At 43.7% G+C, this 13385-nt stretch overlaps 1 protein-coding gene across 9 annotated transcripts in view; it reads left to right on the top strand.

The window, feature by feature from the left end:
* The window catches only part of ATF7IP (activating transcription factor 7 interacting protein), a 173975-nt gene that overhangs the window by 61090 nt on the left and 99500 nt on the right, over nucleotides 1-13385 (top strand). The window lies entirely within an intron of this gene.

Here is a 13385-nt window from a genome sequence, read left to right as displayed (position 1 = left end):
GTTTTAGATATTTTGCTCAGGTAACTCCTTCATAAGTGTAGCCTTTTTCTAGAATTATTCTTTGAAACGTGGCCTCCTTACCCCTTTAGTCAGGGAAGGCAAATAGATATGTGAAAGAAGACTGCTGATTGGCTTACACGGATGTGACCAAACCTGTATGAACCGGTCTGTTGAATGCTACTTCCTTATTGCTTTGGCTGTTTCTTGTCACAGTCAGCGCCTGCAAGAGATCTGTTACATGGCTGCAGTGTGCTCCCTTGTGGGTATGGCTGGAAGTTATACTCTTAGTCTTGTGTGCAGTGATATATTATATTTAATTAATGAACCAAATGTAGTTTTCATTTTAACTTTTCAGAGTTTGTGCTAGCTTTTATTTAATGTTCTCTTGCTGCAATAGTTAATCTGTAGAAGACCTGCATGTCAGTTAAAATAACCATCTAATGATGGATTTTTATTTAAAAAACAAAACAAAACTTTTTTCCTCTGGAATAATTTTAAAATTATATTTAAAGTTTTGGTTTTAGGAAGGTTTTTAGACCATATATTTTTGGACACAAAGTAAACTGTTAAAAACAGTTTAAATAAAACCTGTTCTCATAATGCAAAAAAAAAGGTATTGGAAGATGTATCTTTATTTTAGAAAAAGAGGAGAAAAAATAATTTACATTCTACTGTGGCTGGTTGCCAAAGTGCAGTAGCCTTGTAAAAAAGCAAAATAGTGAAGTACCTTTCCTTTTTGTGCATAATATAGTAAATACATATTATATTAATAAAAATTAAATACTTTTCACGTTAATTATTTAGACAACTAAGGAATATGTAAGAAAACAAATTGGTAATATTTCTGATTTTACATGCTTTGCTTTTCAGTTGTACGTTTATCATTACAAAAGGCATCTGAAAACAGAGATCTACCGTTTTCCTGTATACACTGTAGTTGAAATTTCGTGTATCTATTGAGATGTATTTACCTTAGTTTGTAAATTACTGTATGTAGTTGCAAACTTCATTCTGATTAAAGGTTCACACAAGAAGAATTCATTGTATAATCCTATTGCATTGTGGTCCTGGAGATTATAAATTTAAATTACTTCGTTTCTCTTATTAGTTCATATGTAAAGGACCCTTACAATCTACACATTACAAGTTGGTAGGAAGGTCTTCTGTTATCTTCTCAAACTCTCTTAATTCCTTAGACAGATTAGCCAAACGTAGAATTATTCCATTATTTAAATTAAAGCAATAAAGCACATTTTTATTCCAAGACACATCTCCTTGTTAAAATTTTTATTGCAGAACAGCTATAAGCACAATAAATAATGAAATTTATATTCTACATTATACAAGTAGGATGAGATGAACATCTCCAGTGGTGCAAAATTACTTGCCTTGAGCTCATTTGAAGCTGTTGTGGCCAGGGGAAGGAGGAGATGTGTGCTCGTTTATAAAGCATATGCTTTTAAAGTGTTTTAAATATTTTCATGTGCATCTATTAATTTACATATTAAAAATACTTGTGTAAAATGTATTTTAGGGGATTTTGCAACCTACCTGTAGATAACTTGATACTAACAAGTCATTTGGACTTGACATTTGGTCTATCTTTAAATAGTTATAATCTGATGAGGGAGACACTTTTTTTTAAAAAAAAAATAAATTTCAAAGCAACTGTTTTATGGGTATCAAAAATGTGGATGCTTGCTCCCTCTGCTGGCGGTGCAGCAGCAGTTAATCATATACAGATGTTGTCCTTTGACATACTGATCCTGGTGTAAATATGGGATGCAGGTTTAAGAGGTTAAACAAAACATGTGTTTGTTTTGCCTATCAGAGTGCTGTCTAAGCAATAATGGTCACTCAAATCTGAAGACTAATGTTTAGCAGGTAGAAAAGAATAAAGAAAAGAAGTGTGATAATGAATAATGTAAGTGTGAATGGAAAACAGTTGGGAGGAAAAAACATTCTCTTTATTGTATAGTAGAACCTCAGAGTTACGAATACTAGAGTTATGAACTGATCAGTCAACCAGACACCTCACTTGGAACTGAAAGTATGCAACTAGGCAGCAGCAGAGACAAACAAACCAAAAAAACCCCACCAAACCAGTACAGTACTGTGTTAAACATAAACTACTAAAAAAAAAAAAAGGCAGCATTTTTCTTCTGCATAGTAAAGTTTCAAAGCTGTATTAAGTCAATGTTCGGTTGTAAACTTTTTGTTCAGAATTACGAACATTTCCCAAGATGTTTGTACTCTGAGGTCCCACTGTATCTTTTTTCAGGAAGTTTCCTTGTATTATCAATTACAGAATACAATATTTAGAGGCCGTAGGCTTGGAACCTACCTTGATGTTTACTGAGAAAATCCAGTTTGGTTAAATTACAAGGTGTTGCATTCCAGGCAGGCAGCACAGCAGCTTTAAATGGGTTAATGAGAAAAGCTCACTTATTTCCGTAGGCAGTTTCCAGTTACAGTACCACTTTTTTTTTTCCTTCTTCTTCTTTTTCTTCCAAGCATGCCTGAAGTCTTGAATCATAACAGATCCCTTGAGTGTTTTTGAGCAGAATGTTTTTAAATCATGATTTAAAAACAATCTATTTTTTAAAACCATTTAAATTTTATTTACATGTTAGTTCTTTACTTCCCATTTTATAGTCATTAATTGCTAAAGTAAATGTTTTATGCTTCTTCAATTAATTTCCGAGTTAGCAGAACTTCAGATTCACATAGATTTTTTTTTTTTACTAAGAAATTTCACACTTAGAATGCTCATTTAAGCTGAAAAAAGACCAGTCCAGAGTCTCATTAACATTATTCTGTGAGAGCAACACAAACTCACACCCTAAATAAGCAAGTAGCCCTTCTGACCAACGCTACCTTCCCGTCTATTGAACCTTCACAAATCAAGAAAGCTGAAATGCTTGTGTTCCTACATCATTTAGAAAAAGATGCCTTGGACTTGGGAAAATTCTTGCTCTGCCACAGACTTCTTTGACCTTGGACAAGTCATTTTGCGTCTTTGTGCCTTAAAATCCCTGTCAATAATAATCCCTGCCTCTGAATGTTAAATACATTAAAAAAGATTGAGGTGCTTGGATACTATGATAATGGGACCATATATGTTTATATATAGGTAGATAAGGAACTTAGGTACTTTTGGAAACTTAGTTAAGGTATTGAAATATATGTAACTTTTCATTGTTAACGATGCAGTAGTATTATTTTGAAGTGACAGATTTTTACGCTCTGGGAATTTTTTAATAGAAATGCTGTTTGAGCCCCAGATGCTGCAAACACAAATGCAGCTGGTTAACTTTAAGCACATGGAACAGGAGTACTTGTGGTACCTTAGAGACTAACAAATTTATTAGAGCATAAGCTTTCGTGGGCTACAGCCCACTTCATCGGATGCATAGAATGGAACATATAGAATGGAAATATATATACATACAGATAAGTTGGAAGTTGCCATACAAACTGAGAGAGGCTAATTAGTTAAGATGAGCTGTTATCAGCAGGAGAAGAAAACTTTTGTAGTGATAATCAAGATGGTCCATTAAGACAGTTGACAAGAAGGTGTGAGGATACTTAACTTTAGGGAAATAGATTCAATATGTGTAATGATCCAGCCACTCCTAGTCTCTATTGAAACCCAAGTTAATGGTATCTAGTTTGCATATTAATTCAAGCAAAGCAGTTTGTCGTTGGGGTCTGTTTTTGAGGCTCTTCTGTAGCAAAATTAAGCACATGAGTAGTCTCATTATTGGCAGTGTATTCATGAGAGTAAAGTTTTATATACCTTCCATAAAAGTTTTTCGGATTTGTTGTCTTCCTCCCTGCCCCCTTTTCTTTTTCATTTTCTTTTAATCTGTGGTACCCAGGTATGCCCTGTTCACCAGGTTTCAAGCCATGTGCTTCTTGTTCCAGGCCTCTGCTATAGAGCGATCCATAAAATAGCTATTTGAAGGGCTGGGGGAAAGTATATGTGGAGGACTGGTGCTGGATTTGTGGGGAGTTCAAGCCTAGGATAAAGAAGGGTAGGGAAGCTAGGCTGAAATTCCTGCTGATGGAAGTGGTGCTTAGGCTACTGTCAGTTAACTCGTCTGACACCGTACCGAGTGCTGCAGTGTCAATGAGAAGCGCTCCTCCAGCTTTAGCAGAATCTCAGCATCGTTTTCCCTCACCCTTATCAAGGAAGAAATGGAAAGCTTCTTCAGAGGCACCAACCAGGGAAAGGTCTCCACTCTCTAAGGCTTTGTCTACACTGCCACTGTTGTTGGTCAGGGTTGTGGGGAGAAAAGCACCGACAAAAGTGCTGGTGTGGACAGAACTATGTGGACATAGATGCTGTTTGTTGGGGTGGTTTAATTATGCTGGCAGGAGAGCTCTCTCCTGCCGGCAAATAGTGGCTACATGGGAGACCTTACAATGGCATAGCCATATAGCGGTATAGCTGTGCTGCTAGAAGGTCCTTAGAATAGACATAGCCTAAGTCTCAGAAATGGTCAGGCAGGAGTCAAGTAGAGTGCACCTGAAACCTAAACATTCCTCCAGTGCCTATGTTGCAACAGTCCACTCTGGCTCCACAAGGGGCACCGTCGGCTTTTTCAGCACCACAACAGGATACTGTCTTTGTGCCAACCACCCTGGAGCAAGAAACCTGCTCTGCCTCTCGGTGCTGGTGTCTCCTTCCTTCCAGGAGTCTGGTCCTTTGGCGCTGCTGCCGCTTCCGCCAGCAGCTCAGCCTCTGGTACTGCAGCTGCCTGCTTCCAGGACAGGTTGTGCCTCGAAACTATCCAAAGGGAAGCCTGCTATGAGGCATTGCTCCCTCCATCACCAGTCTCTTGGCATTGGTTCCCAACACCAACTGGATCTAGCCCGCCATGGTCTAGGAAAAGGGAACTCATTGTCAGACTAGGAGGTGTAATCTTAGTATTGCAGCCCCAAAGTAGGACCTGCCAGTCTGCACAAATTCTCTCTTCCCACCTACCACCTTGACCCTTCAACGGAACCTGCTATGGGAATGTGGCTGGGACAGCTGTGGCCAAGATCCGTATCAGTGGCCATTTTGGAACCTCTGGGGGCTTCCCCCAGCTTCAGATCTTTCCCACAGCATGCATACTCAGTGTCCTCATCTAGAAAGGATGAGTCTGCACACAGGGCAGCCCAGTTCCCAGAGTCCAGCACTGGCCCTGGTAGAGAGAATCATGAGGAGGTTCCAGACCCGGAGCAACAGCTGATTCTGCCTCCTCCAATCTTGGCTTCCTCTTCATCCTCTCCAGAGAAGGCCATTTTGTCCAGCAGGACTTCACCTCCTCCTGATGATTTCAGAGTTTTTATCAGGAGTTAAAATTTGAGAGTAGATGCAGACTTAGAGGTCAGCGAATAGTCACATCTCCTGGTTTACATTCTGTCATCAGTGGGCCCCTCCATTGTAGCTCTGCCAATGAATGAGGTGATACTAGAGCCAATAAAGGCTTTATTTATGGCAGACTCCATTTTCCTTTCCTCCCACCTCAAAAAGGGCAGAAAGAAAGTATTGTGTACTCTCCCAAGGGTTTGAGTACCTTTAAACTTATTCACCTCCGGGCTTATTAGTTGTCACAGCGACTAATGAAAGAGAATGATGGAGGCACCTGCCTGTGGGGCGTTCCTCCCCCCCCCCCCCAATCAAAAGATATGAAGAGACTATGCATATTTGGCAAAAAGATTTATTCTGCAGGAGTTTTGAAGCAGCATATTGCTAACCAGTAGTTTCTTTTGGGACAATACAATCTTAATTTTTGGGATTCCATGGGAAAATTTCAAGAAGCTGCTTCCAGAGAATACTAGGCAGGTCTTCTCTTGCGTGATCAGTGAGGGAAGACCAGTTACAAGAATGTCACTGTGTGTGGGGCTGGACACTGTAGACCTGCCAGCTAGAACCATGACCTCCACAGTGACCATGTAGAGATCATCCTGGCTCCAGTATTCGGTCTTTCCTGTGAAGCCCGCAGTACTATTCAGGATATGGCATTCAAGCATCTTTCTTTATTCTTGGACCAGACGAACAGTGAGTTCCATGGACTTAGGAACTCTAGAGCCACTCTGAAGTCCTTAGGTCTGTACACACCTGCCCCAATCAAGAAGCACTATTGGCTGCAGCGCAGACGCCAGTATTTTGCTCCTCCTTGTCAGCAGGGCCTATCAAAAAGAGGTCTGGGGTTATAGGCATAGGCTTCCCCCTCCTGCTGCTTTAGCTCCGACTCCAGCCCCGTCAAAACACCTGGGAACTGCAAATCAGGCATTTTGACGCGACAGTTGAGGTTGACATATCAGTCTCCATGTCTCCAGACTCAAACCCCCTCACTGTTGCAAACTGTTTGTCCCACTTCCGCAGTTCTTGGTCCCAGATTACTTAGAAACAGTGGGTCTTGAGCACTGTGGAAGTGGGATGTGCGCTCCAGTTTACTTATACCCCTCCCTCCCTGTCTGTTATCAGGGACCACTCAATCACTCTTTCACTTAGGAATCATAGAGGAGGTTCCATGTGACCTCAGAGGAAAGGGGCTTTATTCCCAATATTTCCTAATCCCAAAAGTGGAAGAAGGTCTCAGACCAATTTTAGACCTGCATTATCTCAACAAATGCTTAAAAAGGATTAAGTTTTGCATGGTCACCCAGGCTTCAGATATCCTTTCCCTTGAACCTGGGGACTGGTATACCACCCTCAAGTTAAGATGCATACTTCCATGTGGCAATCAGTCAAGATCACAGGAAGTATGTCCAATTTCTGGTGATGATTTTGATTTACCAGTTCACTGTGCTGCCTTTCAGCCTGTCAGCAGCTCCCAGGGTCTTTACAAAGGTTATGGCAATAGTAGCTGTATTCCTCTTAAGATGGAGAGTGCTGGTTTACCCCTGCCTAGACAACTGTCTTGTCAAAGGCCAGTCCAAACCATAGAATCATAGAATATCAGGGTTGGAAGGGACCTCAGGAGGTCATCTAGTCCAACCCCCTGCTCAAAAGCAGGACCCATACCCAATTAAATCATCCCAGCCAGGGCTTTGTCAAGCCTGACCTTAAAAACTTCTAGGGAAGGAGATTCCACCACCTCCCTAGGCAACGCATTCCAGTGTTTCACCACCCTCCTAGTGAAAAAGTTTTTCCTAATATCCAACCTAAACCTCCCCCACTGCAACTTGAGACCATTACTCCTTGTCCTGTCCTCTTCCACCACTGAGAATAGTCTAGAACCATCCTCTCTGGAACTACCTCTCAGGTAGTTGAAAGCAGCTATCAAATCCCCCCTCATTCTTCTCTTCTGCAGACTAAACAATCCCAGTTCCCTCAGCCTCTCCTCATAACTCATGTGTTCCAGACCCCTAATCATTTTTGTTGTCCTTCGCTGGACTCTCTCCAATTTATCCACATCCTTTTTGTAGTGTGGGGCCCAAAACTGGACACAGTACTCCAGATGAGGCCTCACCAATGTCGAATAGAGGGGGACGATCACGTCCCTTGATCTGCTCGCTATGCCCCTACTTATACATCCCAAAATGCCATTGGCCTTCTTGGCAACAAGGGCACACTGCTGGCTCATATCCAGCTTCTCGTCCACTGTCACCCCTAGGTCCTTTTCCGCAGATGCAGAGCAGTGTTATCCTGATCCAGAGAAAGTTCAGTGCTCTAGGACTGTTAATCAACACAGAAAAATTTCCCCTCTCTCCGGTCCAGAAGATAGAGTTCATAGGGGCTGTACAGGATCCATCTCAATCCAGGGCCTTTCTTCTGCAGTACAGGTTCTAGGCAATTTGATCAATTCTTCTTCGAGTGCTTGCTCATGTCTGTTCTACATTAGGTTTAGGGTGTGCATGCCACATGCACCATTGCCTGAGATTTTTCATTCAGTGGTATCCGTCGGGCCGGCTTTAGCACCCTCTAGTGCTGTGTGCTCATGTGCCAGTGTAAGGGGCGCTGCCAGCCATGCACCCTCTCAGTTCCTTGTAATTGCCTGGGGCAGTTGCTAGAACGACCCGTCTTGCTTCAGGAAGGCACCTTCTCAGTGTTTTTTTGGGGGGGTGGGATTGTTTCATAATTTGTTAGTTTAACAGCTGGTACTGTTCATCATTTCCAGTGCCGAGGAAGAAGCAGAAAAAGCAGCACGCTGACAGTGGGCACTCACCAGTGCAGAAGAAGCATAAGCATGGGGAAGGCAGTGGAGTGCAACCCATGTCAGGCCACTCCTCCACACTCAATCCTACGATGGCACCATCAACTCTGCCGAGAGCGCTGAGTCCGGAGTGGGATTCTCTAACGCTCAGAAGCCACTGTGGCACCAGCGGTCTGATGGTTCCATTGACCCTGGAGGCCTTTGCGCTGGCCAGGGATTTACTTTTGCTTCTGGTTCCCCCCCCCCCCCCCAACTCTGATGGAACAGCCAGTGGCTCCAGTGTCTATGAGCAGGAAGGAGAATGGTGCTAAGAGCTCCTTCCCAGGACCTTCTGGGGCAAGCAGACCATGATACTGTTGTTGCAGCCATCTCTGGTGCACTGCTGGTCCCCGGCCTCCGGGCACTGAATGGAGAGTGATACTGCTCCACCATGGTCACTGAGGGAGGACTCTTAATATGAGTCCAAAGGGGAACTATACGTTCAGCCTAAGAACCACCACCAGTACCCAACCTATGAACTGTTGGACCTTGGTGCGGGTCCCCTGCCGGCACCAGGCCAATGGGTCAATGGCCACTGGAACCCCATGGGTTTTCCACCAGTACCATGTCTTCCCTCCCATTGATCATATTTGGTGGTTTCCTAAATGCAGGCTACCGCCCCTTCCTGCTCAGCGCCAGACACCGACTCCGGTACCAACCCCAATACTGATGTTCAGGATGTGGCTTCCGTGGATGTTATTGAGGCTGAGGAAGAGGAAGGAGCCCCTTCTCCAGTGCAGGCCCCCTCCTCCTCCCCAGATGAGGCCATCTCTGGACAGAGTACCTCCCTTCTGTAGGATGACTTCAGGGTCCATCAGGATGTTTTGCAGCGGGTAGCAACTCACCTGGGACTAGAGATTGAGGATCTTAAGGAATCATCCAACAGCATTATTGACATTCTGGCTGCAGTAAATCTTGCAAGACCATGGCCAGTTGTCACCCAAACCTTGCCTTCCTTAACCTAACTGTGTGGATGTTACATGGTTTGAAACCAGAGGAGCAGGCCTGTTCGGACCAAGTTAAACATGTCTTGCTAGGTAGCAGGAAGCCATCCACTAGGAGTATCTACCTGGCCAAATGGAAGCGCTTCTCGATATGGCGTCGCATTGAGGCCTTCCTCTGACCCAGTCTTCTCTTTAGGCTATTTTGCTCCATTGAAAAATAGTTGCTATTAGTTCAGTAGTAGGTCAGATGGTTGTTCCATCTGAATCAATGAGGTCTGGCCCATGCATCTATCAAAGTGTACTTGGATGCAATCTCAGCCTTCCACTTACCTGTGAACAGCAAGTCTGTACAGTTCTCTCACAAGATGACAGTCCAGTTTCTCAAAGGCCTGGAGAGACACAATCCTCAGATCCGTGAGCCTATCCCTCCATGGGACTTTAACCTGCTTTTGTCAAGGCTCACGGGCCCCCCCTTTGAACTTCTAGTGTCATGCCCTCTACTTTTCTACTGGAAAGTCGCCTTCCTGGTAGCAATCATCTCAGCTTGAAGGGTTTCTGAAATCAGGGCCTTAACATCAAAACCACCATACACAGTATTCTTCAAGGACAAGGTCCAACTGTGCCCCCACCCAACTTTCCTGCAAAAGGTGTTTTCACAATTCTGTAGCAACCAGACTATTTTCTTGCTGTCTGCTTCCTGAAGCCTCACAAGAACTCTGAGGAGTGGTGACTGTACTCACTGGAGGTTAGGCGTGCCCTTGCCTTCTATATCGAGAGGACTAAACCCTTTCGCAAATCAACGCAGCTCTTTGTAGCAGTAGCAGAAAGGATGAAAGGGCTTCCAGTATCAGCCCAGAGGATCTCGTCCTGGATAATCTCCTGTATTCAGGATTGCTTCAAGCAGGTGAACGTCACACCTCTGGCTATTCTAATCACTGACTCCGTGAGATCTCATGCCTCTTCAGAGGCTTTCCTTGCTCAAGTCCCAATCCAAGACATCGCCGGGCATCAGCTTGGTCTTTGGTGCATACCTTAGCATCCCACTGCGCCATCACCCAACAAACTTGAGATGACACCAGGTTCAGAAGAGCAGTGTTGCAGTCAGCATGTCTGTGAACTCCGAGCCCAGCTCCTAAGGTACTGCTTGTGAGTCACCTAACATGGAATGGACATGAGCAAGCACTCGAAGAAAAAACAGTTACTAACCTTCCGTAACTGTTGTTCTTCAAGATGTGTTGCTCATGTCCATTCCCCAGTACTCCCTCCTATTCCTCTGTCAGTTGACCGGCAGTAAGGAACTGAGAGGGTGAGTGGCTGGCAATGCCCCTTATACCGGTGCATGAGTGCACATCACCAGAGGGTGCTAGAGCCAGCCCAATGAGTACCATGGAGGGAAAAATCTCCGGCAAAGGTGTACAAAGCATGCAGCATGCACACACCTAACCTAACGTGGGATGGATGTGAACAACACATCTTGAAGAGCAACAGTTTAGGAAGGTTAATAACCGTTTTTTATAGATCTGAAGGCTTGCCCAGTCACAACAGCAGGAAACTGTTTGAGGCTTCTGGTTCACATGGCTTCTTGCACCTATATGGTTCAATGTGCCAGAAAGCAACTCTGATCTCTGTGGGGCTGGCAGATATCAGTCTACTTACCAAGCCTCCATCAGTTAGACGTGGTGGTAAGAGTATCCACCCATGCCCTTACCTCCCTAGATTGGTGGACAGATCCAGCCAACGTATCTGTAGATGTTCTCTTGGCCTGCTTACAGCCAACTCTCATGCTAGTGACAGAGTCCACCTGGGTTCTCTACAAACACAGGGTCTATGGTCCTTTACACATCAATGTCAGAGAGCTGAAAGTTGTCAGACTGATGTGCCAGGTATTTCTATTGCAGATTAGGGAAGCAGCCTTTTAGACCTTACAAACAACCTCAACAAGCAGGAGGGAGCTAGCTCTTTGCCACTCTGTCAAGAAATGACTTTATTCTGAGAGCTCTGTATTGCCATCTTAGTAGATCTAGAAGCATCTTAGCTGCCAGATGTACAGAATGACCTAGCAGATAAATATGAGTCACCATGACTGGTCTCTTTGCCCAGATGTGACCAGATACATCTTCTGTCTCTGGGGGTTTCCCCAAGTGGACCTATTTGCAACAAAAGCCGACAGAAAGTGTCAGCAGTTCTGCTCCCTTAAGGATCACAACCCAGGTTCCATAAGATGCCTTTTTAATGACATGGTCAGGCAGGCTTCTCTATGCTTTTTGATCAGTCCCACTCATTCACAGGATATTGTCAAAAATAAGACAGGACCAGGCCAGAGACATACCTATAGTGCCAGCATGGGCCCGTCAGCACTGGTTCTCCACTCTTGTGGTGCTGTCAGTGAAATCTCAAATTTCACTGCCACTAGACTAACCTAATCTCCAAGATCACGGTTGCCCACTCCACCCAAACGTACAATCACTTAACTGCATGGATCCTCCTGGCTAGACACTAGAGAGCAGACTTGCTCGAAAGATGTTCAGGAGGTCCACATTCTACAAGAGATACTTACCTTGCTAAATGGAGGCATTTCTCTACCTTGTTTCACCAGAATGGGGTATCACTGACCAGTGCTTCACTTCAACATATTCTGGACTACTACTTATTCTTGAAACTCAAAGGTTTGGTGGTTAGTTCCATCAAAGTATATGTGGCTGCTATTTCACATGTTCCATCCTAAAGTGGACAATCACTCTATTTTCTCCAGTGACATGTCCATAAGACTTTTAAAGGGCTTAGTCAAATTATACCCGCAAGTACAAGACCCCGTTCCCCTGTGGGATCTAAACTTAGTGTAGTCAAGACTTAAGGGTCCCCCGTTTGAACCATTCACTACCTGTTTGCTGCTGCATCTGTCAATGAAGGTGTCATTTTTGGTAGTCATTACCTCGGCCAAAAGAGTAGGAGAGCTGAGGGCAGTAATGTAGGGACCTCCATATACAATCTTCTTTAAGGAGAAAGTTTACCTACCTCCTCATTCAAAGTTTGTCCCAAAGATAGTTTCCTCTTCCCTCATCAAACAGCCAATTTATATGCCTGTATTCTACTCAAAACCATTGTACAACCAGGGAGGAAGAGTGCTTGCATACCTTGGGTGTTGAAAAGCCTTGATGTTTTGCCTGGTCAGAACCAAACACTTTCATAAATCCTCCCAGCTGTTCGTAGTAGTAGCAAACAGAGTAAGAGGTCCATCAGTCTTCACCCAGAGAATTTTTTCCTGGATTGCATACTTCATATTAGCATGCTATGACTTGGTTAATGTCATTGCATTCATAAAGTCACAGCTCATTCGACAAGGTCACAGTCAGCCTCAGCAGCCTTTCTGCCACAAGGCCCAACTGCAGACATTTGTAGAAAGGCAACGTGAACCTTGGTCCACACATTTGCCTTCTGCAGTGCTGGGGCTCAAGATTCCAGAGATGATGCTACAGTGGGGCAAATTGTTCTCCAATATTTATTGAAATATACTCCGATCCCACTTCCTGTCTTACAGCTTGTGAATCACGAAGAGTGGAATGCACATGTGCAATCACTTGAAGAAAAAATGGTTACTAACCTGTTCCATAACTGTTGTTCTTTGAGATGTGTTGAACGTGTCCATTCCACAACCTGGTCTTCTACCTCTCTTTATTGAAGGAAGAGAAGAAAGAAGGAATGGAGGAGGACTGGAGTGGCTCTGCCCTTTATACCTGTATGCAATGGCATGCAGCAGCAGAGCTTTGCCCAATGGGTGCTGCTGAAGGAAAATGTTTCCGACGGCTGTGCACAGGGCTCACTGACACCAAGAGCAGAATGAACACGTGCAATACATTTTGAAGAACAACAGTTTCAGAACAGGTTAGTATTGCTTTTTGGTGAGGAGGGGAGAGAATCAGGTTCTTGTTTTGTTTCTGAAACTCTGTAAAACTGAGTAAACTTTTTGTATGAAACAAAGTAAGAGTAAAATCTTTAGATGTCTAGTATCTTTGAAATAAGAATGTTTAATTTTCAACCAAGGAACTGTTTGCATCTCTCTCACATGAGTTGTTTGGTTGGATCTTAGGTTAGCACAAGCTAATTTAAGAGTTGTCTTTTTTCACTTTTAAATGTCAATAAGTTGATCAAGTGTAGTAATATAGGACATTGTGAATCTTGTGAACTGAATCAGTAGACCTTTAGCACACAATTATCTATAATTGTTGCATTTCAGAGGGCTGGGTGTGGA

The sequence above is a fragment of the Eretmochelys imbricata genome, chromosome 1 (genome assembly GCF_965152235.1).
Source record: "Eretmochelys imbricata isolate rEreImb1 chromosome 1, rEreImb1.hap1, whole genome shotgun sequence".
NCBI lineage: Eukaryota > Metazoa > Chordata > Testudines > Cheloniidae > Eretmochelys > Eretmochelys imbricata.
Note: the sequence above shows the minus strand (reverse complement) of the source record. Positions and strands in the feature narration are given on the sequence as shown.